The 26,627-nt window shown below is 40.2% G+C and overlaps 1 long non-coding RNA gene across 3 annotated transcripts in view; it reads right to left on the bottom strand.

Annotated features, from left to right (window-relative positions):
* LOC111098196 overlaps positions 1–26,627 on the bottom strand; it is a 73,339-nt gene that overhangs the window by 28,653 nt on the left and 18,059 nt on the right. Inside the window, exon 4 of one of the 3 annotated variants that reach the window (XR_005367503.1) lies at positions 17,640–18,013. The exons of 1 other annotated variant lie outside the window; for it this stretch is intronic. This is a non-coding gene — a long non-coding RNA (uncharacterized LOC111098196). Of the gene's footprint in view, positions 1–17,639; positions 18,014–24,379; positions 24,828–26,627 lie in introns of those variants that run through there. One more of the 3 variants, XR_005367505.1, reaches the window with a different exon arrangement.

Below are 26,627 nucleotides of genomic sequence, written 5' to 3'. Positions count from 1 at the left end.
AATATACCAAATAAGCCTAATTACTATAATATTCTCCTGATATACCAAGAAAAAATGATCTATTCAACCAACGTGGTAATAAAAGATTTGAAAGGCAAGTATAGAGGTAAGAGCAAAATCCAGCTCTTAATATTGAGAAAACTGGGTTTATTTAAACAATTAAAGCACAAGGAGATTATTCAGATAAAATATAAAATCTTTGTTTTCTAGGCAGATTAATTAAAAGGTAAAAGAGAACCTTCGCTTATGATTTTTTATTTACTGCCAACCAATAATCTAAGAATAATCTTCATCTTTTAAACAGAGAGAAACCTAAATTCTAATTTTGTTGCAATGTGCTTTTGATAGTAAGAATTCTTTATTTTTAAACTTAAATCCATTCCAATCTTAGTTGGATTACACACCAAGTTCCCTTCCCAAGATTTCCCTTCCACAGACCTTCTGCACCGTAACTACATCTATCTAGGTTTTGTCCTATCTTTTTGTTTGTTTGTTTTTTTCCCTTTCTTACTCTGAAAAGGTCATTTGACTTTGGGATGAAACGATTTTTGTTTTTTCTCAACCAAAGTGCGCTTCCATTCTTCATGCCTTCTTTTATCAGAAGCACACACTCTACTCTCCTTAATTCTTAGAAATGGTGATGTCCTTTCATCAATCATCAGTGCTCTACTCTTCATTCTCGTCACGTTCCCAGAGAGTCCACCTCTTGGAGTCCCAGTCAGGCCTTGTCCCGGGTGCCTGGGTCTCGAAGTGGCATCCTGTGCCCTCCGACCTTTGCAAAATGACATGTTGAGGGGCCTCCAGCTTAACATCCTGCCCCTAAGCCGGCACAGCAGTGGGCCCCTGCACGTCCTTCCCTAATCCCAGCTCTTCCAACTCCTACTTGTAATCTTTGCCTTCCAGGCAAACTGTGGATTGCGTGTCATATATATTGGGATCCTGTGGCAAATTAGCAAAGTCACAAACACATTTTTATAATTTCTAGAAGTATATTTTGTTCCTAGTAAATTTTTCAGTGTGACACAAAACATGCTTATTAATAGACCCAAACACCTTTAGCACCTCTATACAGGAAGTCAAGAGTAGATAAGTCCATTTTTAGGAACGGTTCCGTATTTTGACTTATTTTACTTGACTTTATTTGGAGATGACCTAGAAACCCAATAAATTTGACTTAACTCAGTATTTAACTTAACTTAGCAAAACTTTAAAGTTTTCAGTAACCAAAAGATTTTGGAAACCATTTGCTGAAAGGTCACCTAGAAACTCTTATTCCATTCATGTCTATTTAAATCACTTGTTTTTAACAATCATATTTAGGTTACTCTTAGAGATTTCATGATACATTAAAGGAGTTAGCCAACCTTTTAAGTTATTTTTCTTGCTGACAATTTTTGTAACAGAGATAATATGAGCTTATTTGATTTTCAGTAAATCAAGAAAGAATAAAAGTATTATACCTCATGTTGATCACTCTAAGGACATATCTGTTTTATTTTTTTAAGATTGTATTTATTTATTCAGGAGAGACACAGAAAGAGGCAGAGACACAGGCAGAGGGAGAAGCAGGCTCCCTGCAGGGAGCCTGACGTGGGACTTGATCCCGGGACCCTGGGGTCACGGCCTGAGCCAAAGACCCACCCTTAACCACTTCGTTTATCAAAGATTATCCTGATCATGTAAACTTGAAAAACATTTGGGTTTATTTCTATGTTTCTGAGAATATACTTAGTTTATATAAATATTTGATTTTCTTTAAGCCAATTAATTAGAGCTCTTTGCCAATTAATTTTGTCAAGGGAACTTCAATAACAATCTGTACTTAAAAAGGCTCTTTCTCCCTTTGATGTTTTAAAGTCTAGAGCAATTACCATTTAAATTTTTTCCTTCTTTTTTTAAAGTGCACTACAATTGTATTTCCAGTGTTCTGATGGTCTTTTGTTATAGTAACTGCAAATGTCTGAAGGAAAATAGAAAAGTCGATTTTGGGTTCAAATCACAAATTTTTTATCTTAATTCTCTCTCTCTCTCTCTCTTTATTTTTTTTTAAGCAGCCAAATTGAAAACAGTTTAGCACTAGAGAAGAAGGGGAGGTCAAATAAAGAAAGGGAGTTGGGGGGACCTGGCTGGTGCTATGAGGAAGAAGCCCCAGATACATTTTTAAAATCTGCTTTTAGTTGTTCATTTGCTTCAGTTAACTTATAAATAGCACTTTGTAAAGAGGCAACTTTAGAATTCTGAATACATTTAGAAGTCTCTAGAACCAATTAAAATAGCTAAAGGAAAACAAGTTTGGAGAGTTTGCAGGTTCCCCATAAAGGGCATTGAAGTTCTGAATGAGGTCCCTATGTGGAGGCACCAAAATTTTTGAACCTAAAACTGATGGGGCCCCGAAGGAAGGCTACCTATAGAGCATTTAGATGACTGAAATTCCATTTTTCAGAGTATTTACTGAGAGCAAAAGAAATAAAAATCTCTAAATAGCCTGATGCCTGTGTTCTCAGGGTAGAGAGTTGTGTTTTGTTTCACAGTGTGCTTCTCATGGGGTACTATTTCTCCTGGCAGACGAACGTTGCCCCAGTTGTCCACCCTACCATCTGGTGTCCTTTGTTGCATGAAAACTGCCTTCAGTTGGCAGATGACCTATCATAAATGTGGTCTGTCCGTGACCAACTCACCCTTGCAGAGGAATTTATTTTGGTTTGGTCTGGTTTGGTGTTGGAGACTGAAGTCTCTCATAAGGAGGTGGCAAATGTTCTAGTAGTGTTTATTTGCTCAGCTACTCATGACCACTGATTTTATTATTACTTTTGTTTTGTTTTTCTCCTCAAGAATTCCAAAGGAATTGTATTGAAATTCTAGTGTGTTGTCAACAAGAAAATAACCAAGTAATCACCAGAACGGATAAAGCCTTGAAACAGAGTCCAAATAAAGTCAGAGCTCAGCCAAAAGTGAGGGGATGTAAAGAGGAGGGAATTTAGGGAGAGTCAGTTAAAATCAAAGACAAATGGAGACCAGCCTTGAAAACTGCCCAAGCACATTAAATCAGTCCAGTTACGCAAAGAAAGCTCAATTCAGTCCACTTCGTGAGACCAACACAACCTGGGTCGTCTCTTGTTTGTGCCTCTGGCAAAACTTCTCAAGGTTGATACAAGACAACCTTGTCTTGGGCCTCTGATCAACCTCCACCATCCAAGGAAATTCTAACACTATCAGTTTTCTGTAAATCAGGCATTTATGGGAAATCAATCTCTTGTCTTCTTGAGGATACATGTATGAGATTCTCCATTTTATATCCTCTGGCTCTATTTCAGATTACAAATTCTTTCACAGTATATACCCAAAAGAATGGGGAAAAAGGTACTCAACAAACACATGTACATGCATAGTCATAGCAGTACTGTTCACACTAGACCAAAGGTGAAAAGAACCCAAATGCCCATCAGTGGATAAATGGAAAAACAAATTGTGATGTATACAACCAATGAAATGTTATTCGGTCAGAATCAATGACGGTATATACTTAAAATGAAATATTTAGTCCATATAAAGTAATGAATGGCACATGCTACAACATAGATGGATCTGGAAAGCATTATGCCAAATAAAAGAAGGTAGACACGAAAGGTCATACGCCACATGATTCTGTTTATACGAAATAGCCAGAATAGGTGAAGGGGGAAGCAGGTTGGTGGCTTCCTGAGGTTAGATGTAAAGAGCAATGGAGATTAACTGCTAACGGGTGCAGAGCTTTCTTCTGGGATGATAAGGATGTTTTGGAACTAGATAGAGCGGATGGTTGCACAACATCGTGAATGTACTAAATGCCACTTAATTGTTCATCTTAAGATGTTTAATTTTATGCTACCTGACATTCACTTTACTTGAAAAAAAATAGATGAGCATTAGGCTTTAAGAAGTCATGTCTTTTACCAAAAGTATGAAAAAGATAAGTAATTTGAGCTGCATACTCAGGTGATCTGACAGGAGGCTGTGTACTACCTTTCCTTTTGCCGTTCTGACTCTTTCTGTGCCTCTGGGGGGGGGGGGTTGTTTGTTTGTTGTTTTTTGTTTTTGTATTTAAAGCAATATTTTTATATATCTATAGAATATTGGCTCTGGGGATGCTCGGGGGACTCAGCGGTTGAGCGTCTCCCTTTGGCTCAGGAAGTGATCCTGGAGTCCTGGGATCGAGTTCTGCGTTGGGCTCCCGGCATGGAGCCTGCTTCTCCCTCAGCCTGTGTCTCTGCCTCTCTCTGTGTCTCTCATGAATAAATAAATAAATAAAATCTTTTTAAAAAAGAATATCTGCTCTGAAATCTGTCGTTGCCTTCAGGGGTTTGCCTTTACACGGTAAGAAAGGAGGCATTTGTGATTGTCAAGAGATCCAAGATTTCCTGATGCAAGACAGAATTCTTTTAGCCACCAAATAAATATGTCACCTATGTCTAACTCAAGATTGAATTTTGATTCAAGAGACCTTTTTAAAAAATGTTGAAATTCAAGTGGTTAAATAGCAAATTTTAAAACATGCATTTACAGTGGCTAGCCGATTGCCAAGGTTTGCAACCAACTCACAGTTTCTGCAGGAAGTAACCAGCAGCAAGTTAACCTGAATCCACTTGCTTCCTTCCCTACACTCCAGTCCTGCGTATTTCAAGTTTTTACATCAAAGGTGGCTCTATGGTAACAGGAAGTTTATACCCAACATCATACCCTTAGGAATCATAGATATTTGGTTCAATCAAGGTTTAGAGAAAAAGAAAGTGCATATTATTAAGCTGTGGGGGGTGGGGGGAGGCAAGAAAGAGAGAGCAATCAATGACAATAAAGAATATAGACTAAGGTCAGGATGTTAGGGCTGGAAAGGAAAGGTTTGGAATTTATCAGCAATAAGTAACCTTAATGGTGACTTTAGGATTGTGGAGACAATCCAGAGAGACTGCACAGATCAAGAGAAGAAAAGAGGGAAGGATCAAACAATGTGGAGTATCAGTATTTAAGGGCAGGGGAGTAAAGGGATGTCGTCAATTATATACCGATCTTTGAAACATACAGGGGAAGAAACAGTAGAAGAATCAAGGAAATAAAGCAAAAATGCAAGAGATAAATGGTTCATGCTGTCCTCGAGAGACCAAGCGGGATATGAAATAAAAGTGAGACACTTAATTTGGCCTTTATGGGTGAAGTAAGAGCCTAGGGGACATAACTTTAAGCAGAAGCCTGATTAGTAAAAAGTAGAGAAGAGCAAGATTCTGAATGGAAGGAGGTCGGCAGGTACCACCTGGAAAAGAAGGTTTCGAAAAGATTATAAAGATGGGAGAGACCCGACCCTGTGCCCATGTTGAGGTAAAACAGACAGCAAGGAAGGTTCTCCTGAAAGGGGCCAGCCGATAAGGGAGAGATCAGGGCGGCACGAAAGAGGGGAGGATACGGATCAAGGACAGGAAGGGTCTAGCCCTGCAAGAAGAGGAAACTGCCACCGTTGATGCTGAGCGAACAGAGTGCATGAAAATAAGTCGGAGGGCCCGGCCGTCCAGAACGTGTGCGAGCCCATCCACTCCACCCAGCGCTGTCCTGAGGCCGCCACCGTCTCCGGCTCCGTCTCCGTCTCCGTCTCCATCTATCTCCATCTCTGTCTCCATCTCCGTCTCCGTCTCCGTCTCCATCTATCTCCATCTCCATCTATCTCCATCTCCGTCTCCGTCTCCGTCTCCGTCTCCATCTATCTCCATCTCCATCTATCTCCGTCTCCGTCTCCGTCTCCGTCTCCGTCTCCATCTATCTCCATCTCCATCTATCTCCATCTCCGTCTCCATCTCCGTCTCCGTCTCCATCTCCATCTCCGTCTCCATCTCCGTCTCCATCTCCATCTCCGTCTCCATCTCCATCTATCTCCATCTCCGTCTCCATCTCCATCTCCGTCTCCGTCTCCATCTCCGTCTCTGTCTCCATCTCCGTCTCCGTCTCCATCTATCTCCATCTCCATCTATCTCCATCTCCGTCTCCGTCTCCGTCTCCGTCTCCATCTATCTCCATCTCCATCTATCTCCATCTCCGTCTCCGTCTCCGTCTCCGTCTCCATCTATCTCCATCTCCGTCTCCATCTCCGTCTCCATCTCCGTCTCCATCTCCATCTCCGTCTCCGTCTCCATCTCCGTCTCCGTCTCCATCTCCATCTCCATCTCCATCTCGGCGAGGCGAGGCGAGGCGCAGCAGCAGGCCGGGGGGGGCTCCTCTCACCCCACTCTCCTCCCTTGCCCACAGGGAGGCCAGAATGATCGGTCAATACACAAAGTAGACCTTTGCTGTGTCCGGTGTCAGCCCAGGGCAGCCCAGTTAGATCAGAGGCCTGTCAGGGCCCTCGAAGTTTCTCAAGAGAACCTGAGTCTCCGTGACGCTCCCCGTCCTTTCTCCCTCTACTCTCTCTCATCCAGTCAACTTGGCTTCCCTTCAGCTCCATGAACACACGATTTCTTTTCATAGACGAGGCCTTTGTGGGTAGTCTTCCCTGCATCTGCCGTCCTCTTCTCCTTCTTGGTGCTCCGCAGAGGACCGGCTTCTTCTGGTTTTTCAGATTTCAGTGCAAAAATCACTCCAACAGAGAGGACGTCAGTCACAAACCAACATACAAAAGACCTCCCTATACTCTGGTTTCTCTTCAGATCGCATAAATCTTTCGCCTTTTACAAAAGACCTCCCTGCTCTCCTTCCTAATATTTATGACAAATTAATCTGTTTATTTGTTTAATCAACCAAATTATAAATTCAGTGATGATACGGACACTGATGCTCAATAAATAGTTGTTGCATGAACGGCAAAGAGTATCTATACCTTGTGATACCGAGTGAAGTCGAATTGAGGTGGGAAGAGCTGATCCCACGTTTCTCTGTGAATTGAAAATCACATTCAATTACTTTTGCTAGAGACCCTTCATGAGATGTTTTGGAATTTTGTTAGGGGCCAAATTAACGGGATCCTGAAGACTTTTCAGGGGAAGCTAAAATCTGAAGGATGAAGAAGGTTTAGCTACAGGAAGTTGGGGGGGACAGTGTTTATCCCCTTATCGAGAGAGGGTGACCGAGAGAACTGAAAAAGGGTCAGAAACTCTTAGTCCAGCAACAGATAGTGTTGACCTCCTAGTGGGAGAGCCACCTTGTGATTTCATGGTTATTGTCATCATATTTGTTTGTTTAATTTTCATTTAAGATTCTGAGTCAGTTGCAAGAAGAAACAATATAAAAAGGGCAGCGTATCTTTGTACTTCATTTTTTTGAAATATTTAAACAGTATACACAAAAGCCCAGCTTAAATCACAAATTCACTCCCCTGCCCCTCTAACAGCCCCCCAGAAACAGCCGTTTGAAAAAAAAATGAATAAAAATCTTTTTTTAAGCCTTCTGGTGGTCATCCATTACTCTGAAAGATTCGAGCTCTATTTCTTGATCTACTAACTTTACAAGTCGTCTCTTGACTTCTATCTACTCATCCATCCCTTCTTTAAATAATATTATATTTTTCTTCTAATTTCCCTACTGATCTGTGCAGCTACAAATGGTGAACCTAAATCTTTATTACTTGTCTCATCAAACACAGACAAAATCTTTTGACCCCAACTTGTGAAAGGAGGCATTAACCTGCACCATCTCTGCACTCTTTTGCAGATCAATCTCTAGCCACTATAATTTTTTCTTGACACAGCCAAAGATAATAACCTTCTATCCAGTAATCATAATAAAGATTTCCTGGCCTGTCAATAGCTTGACCTTAAACACTGAAAATCAATGCAATGGAATATATTTTTTTAAATAACTCCCCATCTACTTGGTCCTGCCAGTGATCTGATGCTTACCGCTTACCCCTTGAAGCCCCTTCACTGTGGGACAGGGTGGAGAGAAAATTTCACATAAAGAGGAAGAAATGACAGTTTGGAAATCCCCATTAAGAGGGAAGATACAATATAAATTTCTTCCAGGTTGGGAGGAAAATAGGGAATGAGAAATATTCATGTAGCAACCCACCAAGGTATGAATTATCAGCCCTTACACGACCCCCTCCCCCAATATTTCTCCAGGTGTCAAAATTCCAGGTGCACAAGTGTATAAAAACACACAAATTTAATCGAAACCTCCCTCCCAACCCCAAAATGTACATTGACGACACTGCTCTGCTTCCTTCATGTGCTCACTACTTGGCAAACACGGCCAACCAAGCTCTCAGGCAGAAAGTCCAGAGGGAGAACCGCAGAGCTCTGCCTTCACTGCTCAGTTTCAGGTCGGAAAGATTTTATTTTTGTTCACGAAATGTTTACTGGGAGTACATTGTTAAGTGATAAAGATGGAGAGATGAGCAGCACCACACGGCATCGTCAGAGAGACAGATGAAAAAAGTGAAGGCATAGAAGCCTTTTCTGATATGCTTAACGAGTAAAATGATAAGTTCTATTTTGTATGTTTTATTTCCTATTTAAAAAAAATATACTCTCTAAGTGCCCACTATTGCTAGTTGTTTTTTTGTTTTTTTAAATCAGTTTTTAGACAATATACAAAACATCAGTAAGCAACCATTTGAATGAAATTCAACTTTGTAGGCCACACTATTTACAACAAATACAGCAGGTTTATACTAATATCTGGAATCTTACAAATAATTAATTCTAGGTAAGCTATTGTTGAGGTCTTATTTAAAAGGTCATTTATTATGAGGTCTTATTAAAAGGTCAGCGGTTTAGCACCGCCTTCAGCCCCGGGCCTGATCCTGGAGACCCGGGATCGAGTCCCACATCAGGCTCCCTACATGGAGCCTGCTTCTGTCTCTGCCTGTCTCTCTCTCTCTCTCGCTCATGAATAAATAAATAAAATAAAAATAAATAAAAGGTCATTTATTTAAGGTCTTAAATAGGCCAATAAATATAGTTCAGACATTATAGGTGGAAGGAATAGTTTGAAAACTGAAGATTATAGCTGGGGCATTTGGAAGAATTTGGCAGCAGCTAAAATGCCACCTTTAAAATGGGATAAGTTTAGAACTAAATATGAATATATCGATCAGCTGATTAAGGAATCATTGGCATGTTGGACCTGTGCAGGCTTTCAAACCTTACCTTGATCTCCAAAATGTCTATTTTCCCCCAGACTTAAGGTTGGAACACTGCCGTGTCAAGTTGTCAGATTCCAAAAAACCATGCTTACCCAGGTTCTTACAGACCTCCGCCTACTCTCCTGCACTAAACATCTAAACTCGAATGAAAAATGCATGTTAGGAGGTGCTCCCTGCAATCTTCTCTCCTGTATGAACAGAAGAGGAAGGCATTTTCCAAATACTTACCTTGACGAGATAAATAATAATGATATAGGTATCCCTTCACTATGTTAAGAAAGAAATAATGTCCCTTTTGGCTCAGAATCCACTGTCCCAACTATAAACATACAAGATAGTTTTTACCCAAGTGAAAGAAGAAAGGGAAGGGAAACAGAGCTTGACAAGTCACACTGCGTAGATGCTGATTTCTGGAAGTGCCTGGGGTCAACAGAACCTACCGGCCTGCAACAGCTGAAGACAGAATGGTTTAATTTGTAGAAAACCATTATATTGTCCATACTGCAAAGGCAAAGCCACTGCCAACAATGGAAAATCCTGCAGGCCATGGCCCCAGCCACTGTACGGAATATAGGCCGTCACCTAATCAATGTGTATGACTCCAGGTCACCCATCCGTCTTTCTAACCAGGCAAGCAACAGCACTGTGAAAAGTAACATCTCAAAAATAAACAGAGATGATGTATTTTACCTGTAGGCAGAAGCCGGCACTAAATATCTAACTCTATGTCTCTAATATCTACATCCAACATCTACGAAGGGCGTTCTCCCCATTTCGGATTCCCCTGTTACAATAGTAAAACATTACCTCAAAACTGCAAAATCTTGTAAAGCATATCTTATTCTGGGAAGCAATCACTCCTATTTTCTCACAATGAATTTAACGTTCATAATAAAGAATGTTTAATTATAGCAGCCGTAGCCCATTTGGAATTGAAGTTTGATATCTGCTGTGTTTTTTTTTCTTTTTATGACAAGCTAGAGCTTTTTAAAGATATATTTTATTTTCCAGAAGACTCAAGCAATTCTTCAAATGAGTTTGAATCTTCAATTAGGAAAAAGGCACTTATACAGGCTTGGAGGAAAAGGCACTTATATAGTGGCTTCAATTTTACTTTGCCAGATAATGATATAAACCGCAACACATCAGAGAAGATAATGAGCTTCTAGAGCTTTCACCAAAACCTCATGAGCTTAAATCAGATCTTACTGTCTCTAACCCATATCTGAACACTCCACTGGACGTGCAGAAAATTGCTTAAAGACAAAGATATATGGTTTTGAGGCTTTAAAGTCCTTATAATACAGACACATATCACACAGATTTTGACAAGCCTCCCTAGATACCAAAGATGAGCTGTCATGGAATACACATGCCCCATAGAAACAAGCTCCAATTATCAATTTCACCACTAATACATCTACCTTTAGAAAACATTAACTCAATTCTGTGTATAGCAGTTTAATTTCCCCCCCGAGGGTCTAAAAACTCCCAGAAATGAAAGTTTCTCATGAAAAGCAAAGTAAAAATTTTCTATAGCACACTGCGAAAAAAAAAATAAATGATTTTTAGTGATCTCAAATGATTAGTTTTTTTCCACTCATTTTTCTACACAGATCAAAAATATTTTCATGATATCACCTTCCAAAGTAAGCTTCGTAGCAAAATAAGCAAAAGAAAGCAAAACCTATCCAACACGGACATTAAGAAGTGGCAAGAGAGATGACCAACATTCAATCATTCAAAGCTGTACATTCTCAATATCAAATTGTCGGTCTTAACTATCATTCTGATCAATCTGCTGAACAAACACAAATATTGAGATGCTTCTAGTTGCTGTGAAATAAGGATTTTTACTTCCTGTGCTTTTAAACTTCCATACGAAACATTTAAAAAAACACAATATGCTTTAAAAATGTACCCTGCTTTAAGCAAAACATAGTAATGCACAAATTAGCTACTGGCTTGTGTTTCAGGAGAACGTATTATCCACACCAAACTTCTAGGCATTAAAATTATATTGTATAGTAGAGCGAGACCTCCCTAAAAGTCAATAGACAAATATTAGATTCCCAAAGAATATAGCTCGGACTCTCTGGGATCTCCAAGAAAAATATCAGATCCAAAAGAACACTTTCATTGAGGAGAACTTGCTTAGCAATCAAGAATCTAAAAATAGTGTGTTCCCAGCCATGGGCAGCTACGGAATTCTTTAGGCTTAGTGCAAATAAAAATCTGAGGGTCCTTGTTTAAACAACACAGGTGGTGGGGGAAGCTTGTTCCTTTCTTCTACAGCCACTCCCTCTCTCTCACCTCGTCTTCTTTTTTTTTTTTTTTTTTTAAGATTTTATTTATTTATTTAGAGAGAGAGCATGAATGGGGCGGTGGGGATGGAAGAAGGGCAGAGGAAGAGACAGAGAGAAAGACCCTCAAAGTGACTCCCCGCTGAGCGCAGAGCCCGACATGCAGATCTCACCATCCTGAGCTCATGGCCAGAGCCAAAATCGAGAGTTGAACGCCTAACTTACTGAGCCACCCAGCTACCCCATCTACTAGTGTTGGTTTTTCACTTGCTACCTAAAGTTCCTTCTCTTGACTATGAGAAGAGTCCTGGGTGAGGGCAGACCTCCACAGGCCCACAGGACCTGCTGGGGTGACTTAGCACACAGGTGCATATACCCATCCACTGCTCTCTCAGTGCCTGCCCCCAGACTTCTCTGCGGGCGGGAGCAGTGAGAGGTGGCTGAGAGCTCTCTCAGGGGAAGGAGGAAGTCAAGGAAAGCAGATCTATACATGAGGGATCTGGGAGTCCAAGTCTCAGCGCCCAGGCTCCATTGTCCCATGGGACTCCATGTATAAAACACAAGACCAAAAATTAAATCATTAAGATTTTTGATAGTGACCGCAGACATGAAACCTAAGCCCCTTCGGAATGTGTGGTGCTTTGAGACTGCATTGTTCCCAGTCCTAAGAAGCCAGCCGGGTCCCCAGCTCTAGACCAGAGTTTTTGGTGATTGACATGAAAGGCTAGATAATTCCTTCTTGTGTGGCAGTCATGGGCATTATAAGATGTTTCCTAGCATCTCCTGTGTCTACTCACTGGACACTCGCCAGTGTGATGACCAGTCATGTCTCTGGACATTGCCAAATATCCCTTGGGAAATAAAATTGTCCCTGGTTGAGAACCAAAGCCCCAAATTAATACTTACCTGGGCAAGCCCAGGATGACGTACGTACTCCTGACATTCCCCTACTGACAAGCAGAGGAGAGATTCTAAGATGCACATAACCTATGATAATCATTAGCAGTTACCAATTAAAGAGGCAGGAGGCATCAAAAGGTGAGGTTGGTGTTGACCTGTGGTGCACGGTGCTGACCGCCCCCCGGACAACGGCGGCTTGGGGCAAGGAGCAGGTGATTCAGCCTGGGAAGGGAGCTGATGAAAAAAGCTCAAAGGACACATTTCCTCCTCTTCCAACAGAAGGCAGAGTCCAGTTACTACTCTACTCATCTCCTATTTGCTCTGAGGCAAATAAATCAAGCAAATCTCCCCCACGGTGTAAGTCTCGTGAGGATTATTGCTTGGACTTCGTAGAGCTGGAGGTGGGAAGGGTAGGTCAGACAGCGTCAAGAGCACCATCTAAGAGGGCATTGCCTGGGACTCGCAGGCTCAGGTAGAAAGTGTTTTCCACCATCCACTTCTGAGGATCCCGTACTGATTTTTAATTTATGAAAATTGTATTTATATTCATAGCGTCTTCCTAAGGACCAAACTCCCAGGACATTAGTTGGCTTAATATGACTGATCAGCAGCTTGTTTTGCCATCGTTTACCATCTCCCCCCAATACCACCCCCCCAGGTCCCCTTCCCCTCCTCCCCACCTTTTATCTCTGAATTCAGCTTTTCCAAGAGACTTTCTTTACTTATGAGCTGGAGTAAGTCCTCCCCCCTTCAGGGCCAGATCAGTTATGGGATAAAGGGGGAATGGGTACTGGGAGGGCAAGTACAATGCAGTGCATTCAGCTGCTGCTCCAGTCTTGTGTCCTCCATCTCCTTGCACAGCCCGCAGCCTGACAAAGATGCGCTCAGTCCCACACATTTCCCCCTGCCTTGTCTTCCCTCGTGGTGCGCCCATGCCAACTGCTTGCCTCTACACCCCTTGAGCTCCTTTCATCCATCCAGACCCAGATCAGTGCAGCTTCTGCTGTGAGCCTCCTTGACCATTCCATTCCACGACAATCTCGGGCTTTCTGAATGTCATGGGCACGCATGGTCTGAGCCGCACCGGGGGCACCCCCCTAGCACATAGCGGTGGGTCAGTTACCATCTATGGAAGAAGAAAATCTCACAATTGTAAGTCAGTGCTACATGTTGCCATGCTATGTTTCGTCATTCTTCCCAACTACATCAAAACCCTTGAGAGCAGAAGATACCCTTCCATGGGATGGATAAATTAGCGCATAATTAGTCACTACTTCAATTCTATGCTCTTAGTTTGTCCCCTTCTCAAATCGAAACAGTCCTGAAGAAGGACTCTTTATTCTCTACCCTTGAAAAACCATCAGTCCCCCAATTCAGCTCTTCCCAAGCTCTTGAGTTTTCCAGTCAAGGAAAACATCGACATTTTCTCGCTGCTTCCTGCCAAATGACTGATTATCAACTCTGGGATTGCGTTCTTTTGGCTAAATAGTCATCCTACCAGGAGCTGTTTTTCCATGTGTTATAGTTTCCCTACATGACAGACATAAACATTGTGATTATTATTTTAATAAGAAGAGCACAGTCCCTTATATTTCTAGAACCAAATTAAGAAGCATAAGGGAATTGTTTACTCAGTTGGAGTAAACTGAGAGTAATTTCTTATTAGAGATATTCAGGTAAATCTGAAAAGCATAAATGATCTTACAAAAGCATGAATGAATCGGAGACCATTTGTGGCCTGATAGAAGTAACTGTCTCTTTACATACACTGAGGATGGAACAACATTATGAGATTAATCAGCTGAACCGATAAATGAAAGTAAGTTAACAGAGTGAACACAGATGAGCAGTTGTGGTTCGAGCCTGGCAAAACAGGGAGGGAACCTGTGTGGTATTAATCAAAACTCATATTTGGTTGGTGTATTTGTAATCTCTGCAAATAAACAATAATGTAGATCTCTGGAGAAATGTTCAACGGTTATAGTCACTATAGGTCAGTTAATATAGGTCAGTCTTGATTGTGAATATATTTTGATTCCCGGAACACTTGCTGACCTACCATTGATCAGTGCAGAAGAATTAAAAGATACCTAAGATATGCAAGTCTATTGGGGCCCCTGGGTGGCTCAGTCAGTTGAGCATCTGCCTTTGGCTCAGGTCATGATCCCAGGGTCCTGGGATTGAGCCCCACATCAGGCTCCACGCTCAGTGGCGAGTCTGCTTCTCCTTCTTCTCCCTCTCATTCTCACTCTCTCTCAAATAAATAAAAATCTTATTAAAAAAAAAGAAGATATGCAAGTATAAGATATGTAGAGTATATGGAGGGATTCCACTTTTAAAGGTTTGTCTAACTGTTGCTGAGATGAATATTAGAATATTACCCAGTCACTTAAAATTAAGACTACATGTTCAAAAAACCTTCCAAATGAAAGTTTTATGATTTTACATAATCGAGATCTACTACACAGGACTCTAAAAATGTTTTGTTATGCTAGTTTATTTTTTTATTTTTTTTTAATTTTTTATTGGTGTTCAATTTACTAACATACAGAATAACCCCCAGTGCCCGTCACCCATTCACTCCCACCCCCCGCCCTCCTCCCCTTCTACCACCCCTAGTCCGTTTCCCAGAGTTAGCAGTCTTTACGTTCTGTCTCCCTTTCTGATATTTCCCACACATTTCTTCTCCCTTCCCTTATATTCCCTTTCACTATTATTTATATTCCCCAAATGAATGAGAACATATAATGTTTGTCCTTCTCCGACTGACTTACTTCACTCAGCATAATACCCTCCAGTTCCATCCATGTTGAAGCAAATGGTGGGTATTTGTCATTTCTAATAGCTGAGTAATATTCCATTGTAAATAGGAAGTATTCATTTAGAATGGATTCTGAGATTTTTTTTTTTTTTTTAGAAATTTAAACATAGAATGAAATACTTTGAAATAAGGTGTATATATCCATGGAGGAAAATTAAAGAAGAAAGAATGCAAGTCACAAAAGTAGCCAAATAGCAGAAATCTGCATGTGTTGGTGAAAAGTGGGGAGAGGGGCTGGAAGAGCAGTCACGATATATTCTATCCAGGACAGACGGGCCCGGGAAAGTGCACCTGCCCCAGCAGCTTAGAGGAGACTGACACCGACTGGATTTGGGGGCTGGTGTGTTTTATGTTCCCAGCCTCAGAGGCACCCAGCACGAGAGAACGGCCATCAATGCATCCCCCTTGGTGTCACATTCTGGAGCAGCTGAGATCTGCCCACATGGGGGTCCAAAATGTGTAAATAAGCTGCTTCTAGGGCACGTGGGGGTAATATGTAGTGTGAGGACCAGGGAGCCATTGGAAACTCCTAGAACGAGTAGTTTAGGTTTGAAAAAGGCTACATCGCATTTGGAAGTGCCAAAAAGAGAACATATTTTCAATCCCCAAGTGGATTTTCTCTTTCTGGCCCTGTGTCCCATGTCCAAGAAAGGATGCGGCGCTTAGAGGTGCTTAGAGGTGAACGTTGATACTTTCCTGAGGTCAGAGCAGCCAGGCTTGGATGTGGTCCTGGCATCGCAGTGTGCTGTTCTGACGGGATGAGCTTCTCCTCTGGCAAGAACCCACCCACCTGCGTGACCATTTTGTTGCCCTGCCTTTGTTTTCACCTGTAAAAATACCATAGTAGACACTAATGGCACAAAAACTACCACGATGCAGAATGAGTGCAGGAAGGAAACATCCCAATGACTCGAAAAGCGAGTTGTCGGACTGCAGATTTTCCTATCATGTCTTGGGGACAAATTACAAATGCAAAGTTGCCACCTCTTGTGAGACGCTCGGCCTGCTAGACTCGTTGTGTACAGTCTTTGCTCCTCCTCCTGCCACAGAAGCCACCCTGCGCTCCAAACGGCTCAGCCAAGTGTATTCATTCGTTCACCCGAGCGTGGCTCTTTGACAAGTGACAGACTCAATTTTATTCCAACATTGGAAAAAATGGGGAATGGTGTTTAATATGATTGATAGAAAATACATCCTCTCTCTCTCTCTTCTTGTTTTTGAGTCATCACCAATTTCCATATTATATAAACATCGGAATCAGCCATTCTTAAAGTGAATAACATTCTTCCCACTACTGAAAATTGTATGTCCGGGAAAAAAAAAATATGTTGTTTATGTAATTTTCTTCTCTGTAGTTGATTAAAATAGTACTATGTTCTTAAACATTGGTATATGGTCATTAGCATAATAATGAACATAACACTCAAATTGCCATTATTATTAAGGTTTCCTTAAACAGTTTGCTTTGGGTTAATATAGAAAAACAACTTATTATTTTTTTAAGTAAATTAAGGCATAATATTCTCTAGAGCCAATAAATAGCAGAGAGAGAGACAGACAGACAGATGAGAGAGAGAGAGATACAAAAAGCATTCCTATGTCATCATGTAGAAGATAAAGCTGCCATTCCAGAATTTCCAGAAAGGGAGTCCTACTAACATCAACCCAGAGGTCCTAAGAAGGGGATTTCTGATTGCCTGGCCCCTTTGAGATGTGGATGACCCCCAGTTGTGCCAGGTTTCCAGCATTCTACCAGCGATCTCTTGACTCTTCTTTTTTGGTATGACAACTCTGAAAGAAAGTTGTGGGGTTTTTTAAGCACCATTGAGGCCACGTTTTATAGACTAGACTTAGGCAAATGAAACCTGTTGCCAAGTATCTTTGCCACTTTACCACCTAAAACAACAACACAGAAGACTCGGGAATTGCCAGGATCCTGGTTCCTGAAGGGTAAGAAAGACATGCAGCCATCATATTTACAAAAAACAATGCTTGTGAGTGATTAGAATTCACATGGAAAACTTTTTAAGGAATTTAAGGTATTAATAAGTACTCTAATATCATGTCCGGATGTTTGACAAAGAAATATTATTTTTAGATTACAAATAAATACAGATTTCCCCTTGCCATCTGAAAGTAGATCATTCCTATGAAAACTTTTTTTAAGCCCAAGTGGTATAAAGCAAAGAAGCAATTACCATTTGTTTATAAGGAAATTTTTTTGAGCTTTCCCAGACCCCTAAAATAACCTCTTTTAGGATTTTCTGATGCTTTCAAAGACATCTTGCTAACAGATACATGAAATAAATTGAGATAAAGCTCAGATCCCCCAACACAGTTCAAAGCTATGGTCCTAGCTGCTGAGATGCGCAGGATAGAGCAGGGCAGGGAGCCTGGTCCTGCCGCCCTCCCTGCTTGGGATGCGCGCTACCTCCGTAAGGGCTCACGGCGATCAAATGCTCACCACGACTTTTGCTTTTCAACTTTTATTGTAAAAGTGAAAAACGTCCTCAGCTTTCTTTTGGTTACTGAAAACAGGTAGTAGTGTAGGACTTTTGTAAAACCAAAGGAGCATGATTCAAACTTTCAAAAAGCAGGGGACATCTAGTAAGTACAAAATAAACTCATGCTCATTTTCCACAGTTGTTGCCCTGGCCATCTGTAGATAGGAATCCTCCTTTCTTTACGAGAATGCTTCCAGGTTCCATGGATTCGGGTCATTGATCTTTTCAGAATATTTCACAGTCAACGCATTCTTCTGAAAATAAAACTCATCAAAAAGATTGGATGAATAGACAAATTCTACAGTCACTGAGCTTTGACTCTCAAATCCTGGTATTGCTTTCATTCCGGTTGTGTGCATCAGGGTCTTCACGCGAAACAGACACACTTATATAGGGGAATTGAGAAAAGGTTTAATAAGGAGATGTTCACACATGTGGGTAGGTTTCAGGCAAGTGGACACGCAGGGCTGGCTTCTTGGGCCTGCCATCCCTACTGTCACACAGGTCCCCGCGGCTTCAAACCCTGTGCTTGGGGTAGTGCTCTACTATTGCCACCTTGAAAGTCTCAATAATTTTTTTAACTGGGTCCCCCACATTTTGTCTCCCCTGCACCCCACAAGTTATGTAGTCAGTCCTGTCAACAGGAGATGTTGAAGTACCTGAAGAAATTCTGCTCCAGACTCCCTTCAGACTCAAGACTGCAAAGCCAACTCTTCTCAAGGCCTCCAGCCTGCTGCTGACCTGCCTCACTGATTTCAGGCTTGCCAGGCCCCACAGTCATGTGAGCCAATTCCTTAAATAAAATCTAGACAGGAAGATCTAGAGATAGATAGGTGGACAAGTAACTCTCTCAATTTTCTGTTCCTTCTGTTCCTTTAGATGTATAAATAATAGTCATCTCTCTTTCTCTCTCTTTTTATTCAGAGAGATAAAGATGTATATAGAATATTATATTATATTTTATATTTTATAGATGACAGGTAGGTAGATAGATCCAGTGAAATACTCCAGACCTAACTCTTCTCCATACTAAAATTTCTCTCTCAAATCCTCTCTTTGCCTTAAGCTAATTGGAAACTAAAGAATAGGAGAATTCGTTTATGCAACCTACAAATATTACCTTTTGAGGCACAGAGCAAGATGGAGAAAATTAAGAATGGATCCAGAGGGCAAAATAATAATCCCCAGCATTCTAATATAGTTTTCTAATTGTAACATTCGAAATGTAGTTTCTAGTCGGTGTAGCACATAGCTATCATGTAATGGGTGCCTTAGCATACTGAACTTTTTTTTTCAAATTCATGAGATATGTTTGCTATTCCCTCTTCAAAGAGGAGGAAACAAAGACTTAGAAAATTTAGGAAATGTGTCCAATATCAGACAGCTACCAAATGACAGAGCTGGGATTCCAATGCTAGTCTGTCCAATGCCAGAGACAGTGGTTTTGGCTAATTCCTAAGCTGACGCAGATGTTTTTCTTCAATGCACTCCTAGCCTCAATAAACTCCCATACAAAATATTCAAATTATTTCCAGCATCTCCCTTGTATCCCATGATCAACTTATATCCTTCCCCTACAATCTTGCTCTCCTCCTAGCTTATTCTCCTGGTGGGAAATTATTTTTGCTGAGATGTTCCTACCAGTGTACCCCAGAAGGTAAGAAGTTTTCTCAAATACGGCATTCACAGCATCTGCAGCTGACTGCATGGAAAGTGTTTTTCATAGTTGTGTTTTCATGACTATTCATTTGTCTAACAGCTTTTTTGAATATCTTTGGAAAGGAAAGAATTAGAAGGTCGTTCTGTTTTGTTTTGTTTCCACACGTTCTACAACTCTTTACAGTGACCGTGTGAATAGCTGGCAATGAACATCTAGTGAGTAAATATTTTGATAGTTTAAGAATCTGGGTGGTGGTGTGTTTGATCACTTCCAACAGGAAGTCTGGGCTGAGAGAGTCTTGACCTTGTCTCAGCCCTACCCACCAGAGCAGGAAAAAGTACCAGGCATCAACTCAGCCATGAGTTTTGACAGGAGATTAAGTAGGACAAGGAAACAGAGTTCAGGCTCAGCAAATCTCCTGCAAATGGGGCTCCAAGATGAAGTGTAGTATCTGGAGGCTGCCGCTTCACAGGAGTTCCAGAACATGCAGGCACCACCAAAGGCATCTATCAGAAGTAGTGGAATTCCATTCAAAGGTCAGGATTTAAGACCAGAGCTCTTGATTCAGGAGTGAGGATGGCAAAAGTAAGTTAGGGTCCATAAAGAGAAATTGCCCTGAATTCTAAGCAGGCTTCTAAAACGAAGTACAATTTTAACAACTGTCACAGGAACAAAGAGCAGGGCAGAGACCTGTTTATCCAACTTAAACCCCATACCAAATCTTCAAAGCTAGGGTTAACAGTAGTCCCAAGGCCTGCCTGCCATTCTTGGACCATGCCTGGCACAAGATAAGTCAGCCCCGAGCTGATGGGGGCAGAGACTGGATCAGAACGAACTCCATAATACCAGCAGAATTTGTTTCAAACATCAGATGATATTTTTTAACCGAGATACAAAACAGAGTCCAACTTAGAGTAATCAGATATCCTAAACTAAAGATTCATGACTTATTAAGAGCATATATTGTGTTCTGGTTTTGAGCTCTAAAGTCCCAAATGTGTTGGGATCCTCTTGGTCAAACTAAAGGAGTTTGACAGAGGCTAGATGGAATGTTAATTTTGAACCTTTCTTTAATTTCTCTGATTATGTATGAGTTTTATGTAATGATTAATATGGGGGTGGAGGGCTATGTATACACAGTCATCCTCTCAGAAGTGAGTATCTGATTGGCTTTCTCAGACAAGGAGGATTTTTTTACACTTATGTAGGATCACCTATGTATCCAGAATTCCCAGATTTTAAATGGCAATCTAAATGGTTGTTCATTTATTTATACATCAGTTTTTTTAATCTATACGAGTGATAATTATGTAGGAGATTTTTAGTTGATAGGCCCCAACAATGGGTTGCACACGATTGTGATATTCATTTGATGAAAACCTCTGGACTGTCTCTTATGTCAAAAGTTAAGTGGTTCTAAAAATAAATAAATAATTAATTAATTAATTAATTAAGTGGTTCTGTCCATTTAGGGCCTGAATAAAGACATTAATCGACACTTTGATTATATGATTGATAATCTCGTATAACCTCAGGATGCAGAGAGAACCTGCCACTGTTATGAGATACGACCCTCTTGTAAGATCAGATTTGTGATGTGTGCAGAAAGTGGAGGCTCTAATTTGAACACACTTCACAATTTTTATATTATTGGCCTTGTTCATTCAATAGCATGTAGATCTAAATCTACCGAAGCCATTCATTTCCACTCTATATGTTAGAGTAGCTATTTAAATGGTATAATTCTTTTTTTCTAGGACTGTGGACACACTTGACCTTATGGTTCTAGAAATCTTAGGAAGGTTGACTTTGAAATAATTTTTTGACTATAATAGAATATTTGCCAAACTTCCTTGAAGAAAGTCAGGCATATATAGTAAACACCAACTCTAAAAATATTAATGAGCACCAATTGTAGATTATAAACCATCGCTGGGAGGCAAAATCCTCTCAGGATTAAACATTTATTTATTTATGTTATTGATTCAAGGTCACCACATGAATACAAAGACACCGCAAGCAAACAGAAGAAAGTCTTAGGACAACATGATTTTTTTTTTTTACTGCTTTTGTGGATAAGTTTACTGAGTGTTACCCTAAATTTATAAATACAAATCATTTTAGAATGTACAGTAAGTATTTTTAAGTGTAACTGACAAATCATTTAGATCTATGTTAATCAGCTATACTTTAAATGCTTTGGGACAATGATAATGGTAGCTGCTATAATTTCTTATTAATAAGTGTCATATATGTGTAGTTCATTAAAGGTGCATTCGGGGGCTCTTTGGATTTCTCAAGAGATAGGATAAATTTCTTTGGTAAATATGACCAAGAATTTTTCAGCAATTAACTGTGAGCACCATATAGTTATTTGCACCAGAAAAAGATAAAACAGTGAAAAGTTTGCAAAAAGCAGCCATAACCTAAGTAGACAGATTAAAAAAAAAAAAAAAAAAAAAAAGATAAGTAGAAGAAGGATCAGGACTTCTGGACTCCTAGGATACACTAAGATTTTGCTGCTAGAAATTAATGAATATACCAACAGAAAAAAGCAGACTAATAAATAAACCAAAGGACTATATTCTTTGCAGAAAATATTACATCCTAGTTAAATCATTAGCTATCTACTCAAAAAAATAAGATGAAAGCTCAAACAATATATAAAAATGGGAATGTGGTAATAATCAAAGGCGTAGGGGATTTAAAAAAATTATGGGGGTACTTTGTTTCTAAGTACAAAACTGTTTTGACAATCTGACTAAAATAGTTTTTTTCTACAAAAATACAACTATGTCCACTGCCTTAATAAAATTCTCAGTGAACTACTATCTCCAAACATACTCCAAGCAATTGCACAGATTAAGTCTTTCAAATGTACATGGAAAGAAAGAAGAAAACCTCTTTCTCTTGTTTCACTTGGGTTCAAAACCTGTCCTTAACCCACTTTACTGAAATTCCTTACCCTCCTTGTGCCTCCATTTTGTAATTTGCAAAATGAGGATGCAGATAGCATTTCCTTCATAGGTCGGTCATGAGCACTAGATGAACATTTGTGAGGCATTTAGGATGGCTGTTGGTGCTTAGTTCTATATAAGTTTTTGTTAAATAAAATCAAATATCTAACAAACACAATTTTTTAAAACCACTGCAATGTTATCTACAAATCTTACTGTAAATGTCACAAACATTAGCAAAATTATTTCACCAATGCAGTAAATGGATAACATACAATGAAAAACACAATTTTATATCAGAAATGCAGTGGTGATAGTCTAGGATTACAATTTACTAAATTCAAACATTAATTCATATAAGTAGTTTAATATTTCATGATACAAAGTTTTTAAAAAAACAAAATTATATCAAAAAAGGTTTCTTTCTATAATTACTACTTACCTAGAAAAAGGAGTAACAATTTGAAAGGAAACAAGCGAAAACATAAAATACAGTATTGAATATTTTTTTCTAAAAAATAACACTACAGGCAACTAATACTTTTAAAGATATTCTTTAAAAGGCTCTGGAGAAATAGACATTCTCCACAGAAGAATTCCCTTTGAACTGAGGGGAAAAAAAAAAAAAAACTAATGTAGAATTAATGCTTTTTAAAAATCAAATTGTTCTACATGTAAAGTGCCCAGAGCAACTAGAAGTAATAATATATTCCTTATGTTCTCTTTATGTTAATAACTATATTTTTAAGAAAAGTGAGACCAAAAAAGTTATTTGGGTTCAATCATCATCAATATGAATACTAACATTGTGAATTTCATGCTTGCAAATAGAACCTTTGCTACTATGAATTATTTCCCAATTTTAAACTCAGCCTGGAATCATGAGATAACTTTTGGCTGGACATCTTAAATTTCTATATTAAACAAAGAAAAGAAGAAGGAATATATACCCCGAGAACAAGTAGGATTCCTTTTTTCTTGTTTCTATATTTCCGTTTATTTCTACATAAAGTATATAGAAAACACTCCTCAATCTCCTGTTCAAGAGAAATTTAAAAAGCAAGCGTTTGTTGATAACCTCATATATTTCCTAAATTGTGTAAGGAGCTATGAAAACCTAAAAGTGCACAAAATAGGTTCTCTCTTTGTGAAGCTCGTGATCTCGTTGGAGGGAACAACACAACCATCACCGAAGCCCTTTGAGGACATGAGCGACTTCAGGCGTAATGGCACTTTGGTCTCAGAAGAAAGAGGTATGGGAGGTCTTCGAGAAGATGGGGACTTCAGCTGAGTCTGGAAGAGTTAGAGGATCTGAGTGGGTGTTGGGATGGAAGGGGGGGCTGAGAAGGAAGGTAAAAGCCGAGCCTGGTCTTTGCAGTGTCCTGAGGCGATCTCCCATCTGGTGGCTAGAATGCTTCCATCAGAAGTGAGATTTTTATGACAAGATTCAGTCCATATTGAAAGTCAGCCTTCATCATACAGGAGAAGGTCATGGGCAGCATCAGAAGTAGACAGAGGAGTCAACCTGAAGTCAATCTGAAGTCAACCTGAAGCTACAGGAAACTTCTTTAAGTCCTTGAGCAGTGAAGTAACATGAGGAAAGGTAACCCCTAGAAGATAATTCAGTTACTCTCTGCCATCTGGATTTAAAGAAAGAAAATCGTAGGGTCAGGACCATCTGCAGGGATCTGTTGTAGCCCTGCGGGTGTCAGAAGGTGTCATCTGACCTGTTGTAACACCGCAGATATTAGAAGGTAAAGTGGTTTTAAAACGTGCACACGAATTCTTCAGTATCCTCCTTTTAATAGGTGGAGCCTAATTCCCCTCTCACTCTGTCAGCTGGGTGCAATGACTCTTTGGGTGTATTCCAACCAGTAGAATAAAGTGGAAGGGATGGTGGGGCACTTCTGAGACGACACCATAAGAATGTATTGTGGATTCCTCCTCGCTTGGTTTCTTGGGGAAGTTAGCTGGCACGTCAGGAGTCCTTCTCTGGAGGGCCCACGTGGGGAGGAGTTGAGGTTTCCAACCAACGTCCAGCTAGAAAGTGAAGCCTCTATAGCACAGCCATGTGACTGAACCTTCTTGAAACAAGTTCTTCAACCCCAGCCAAGCCTGCAGATGACTTCAGCTCTTGCCGATACTCCGACTACAACCTCATAAGTGGCTCTGAACCAAAACCGACTGGCTAAGCTACTCCCAGATTCCCGACGCTTGAAAATTACGTGAGCTAGCAACTGTTTGTTCTTTTAAGCAACTGGGTTTTGGGGTAACTTGTTATACCACAACAGAAACCAATAACAGAATGAAAGTCTAAGGAGCTAACAATAACTGGCTGGTTTTCTGTTGTTGGTTGGTTAGTCTCTAATGCTTTTTAGGGAGGGCAAAGGGAAATATGTGTAGAATGCAACAGTTTGACCATTTCAAGTATCAAAAGAAAACCTCAAATAGTTGACGTGACGTAGTAGCCTTGGTAAAGTTGGAAGGTAGCCTCAATCTGAGCCTAAGCCATGCTGGTAAGATCAGCACCTTATGGAATCTACTCATAGTTTTGAAATATCAAGACGTAAAGAGATCAGGCCCTGAAAAATAAAATCGGGAGATCAATGTAAGATTCAGAAAAAGAAAAACAAAATAGCTACAATGGAAGAAAAACTATGAAGAGGGTATGTAAACTTGTCCTTGCTCTGGGCTCCAGCCCAAAACCCAAATCCATGGGAAATCAATTTATACTCAGATGTGAATTTGGCAAGCATAGAATTAAGGAAGACATATCTGATCTAAGTGGTGGTATAAACTAAAACTTCAAAATAGAGAAACTGTTCTGTGTGATCCTCATTCTTTGTATTTATTAGCTAAGGTTTCTGTGCCTTAAGCAGTGTTGAATAAATTCTTATAATTATGCATACCAATTTCTTAGCTGACATACCCCACAGCATACAGCTTGTTGATATTGATTATCTTTTATGTTGTTCGCTTCTTGGAGATGCACTATACACATTAATCCTCTTAGTAGGTTGTCTCAAAAACTAATGATAGGTAATTTTGCCCCTAGAATTAGCACTGTGTACTGAATATATCTTTTCCTTTTTTTTTTAAGATATTTATTTATTATTTATTTATTTATTTATTTGAGAGAATGAGAAAGAGAGGTGAGAGCATGCGTGGATGAGGGAGGAGCAGAGGAAGAGGGACAAGCAGACTCCACACTGAACATGGGGCCCATTGCAGGGCTCAGTTTCACAACCGTGAGATCATGAGCTGAGCTAAAATCAAGAGTCAGAGCTTAACCCACTGAACAACCCAGGCATCCCGGGTGTGATACCTCTTACCCTGCCCCTAACAAAAGAAAAATGGGGGCGCCTGGGTGGCTCAGTTGCTTAAGTGTCTGCCTTTGGCTTAAGACATGATCCCAGGGTTCTGGGATTGAGCCCCACATTGGTCTCCCTGCCTGTTGGGAATCTGCTTCTCCCTTTCCCTCTACCCCTGCCCACAGCCCCGCTCCAAATCCCTCTCCCTCAAATAAGTAAATAAATTATTTTTAAAAAATAAAAGAAAAATGATGTTAGGGCACCTGGGCAGTGCAGTCAGTTAAGCATCTGACTCTTGGTCTCAGCTCAGGTTATGATCTCATGGTCACAAGACCAAGCCCTACATGGGGTTCTGAGCTGCATGTGGAGCCTGCTTCAGAGTCTCTCTTCCTCTTCCCTCCCTCAACATCCTTTGTGTTCTCTCTCTTTAAAAAAAAAAAAAAAATTTTCTGGGCAGCCTGGGTGGTTCAGCGGTTTAGTGCCACCTTCAGCCCAGGGTGTAATCCTGGAGACCCAGGATCGAGCCCCATGTCGGGCTCCCTGCTTCTGTCTCTGCCTGTGTCTCTGCCTCTCTCTCTCTCTGTCTCTCTCTCTCTGTGTGTCTCTCATGAATAAATAAATAAAATCTTTAAAATTTTTTTTGCTGGGATGCCTGGGTGGCTCAGTGGTTTAGCGTCTGCCTTTGGCCCAGGGCAAAGAGCCCTGCAGGGAGCCTGCTTCTCCCTCTGCCTGTGTCTCTGCCTCTCTCTGTGTGTCTCTCATGAATAAATAAATAAAATCTTTTTAAAAATTTCTTTTATGATTTTTGTATATATGTTCGAATTCTACAAAAATGACTTGATGGAATTAGGAAACATAGTCTATGGAGTTTTGATGATAATATCTAGTCTCTCTGCTTTAGTTCCACAACAATAACATAAAGATTCAACCTTGCATAAGTGGAAGGCTGATATTACTGACAGAAATGAAATTGTTGGTATTAAGGCCAGTTTTGAATAAAAGAGAAAGTTATGCTAAATTTGTGTTCCCCCAAGGGGTGTTTCTCAGGGTAGTAGTTCAGCAAGTTAATTG

The sequence above is a fragment of the Canis lupus genome, chromosome 12, assembly GCF_011100685.1.
Source record: "Canis lupus familiaris isolate Mischka breed German Shepherd chromosome 12, alternate assembly UU_Cfam_GSD_1.0, whole genome shotgun sequence".
NCBI classification, from domain to species: Eukaryota; Metazoa; Chordata; class Mammalia; order Carnivora; family Canidae; genus Canis; species Canis lupus.
Note: the sequence above shows the minus strand (reverse complement) of the source record. Positions and strands in the feature narration are given on the sequence as shown.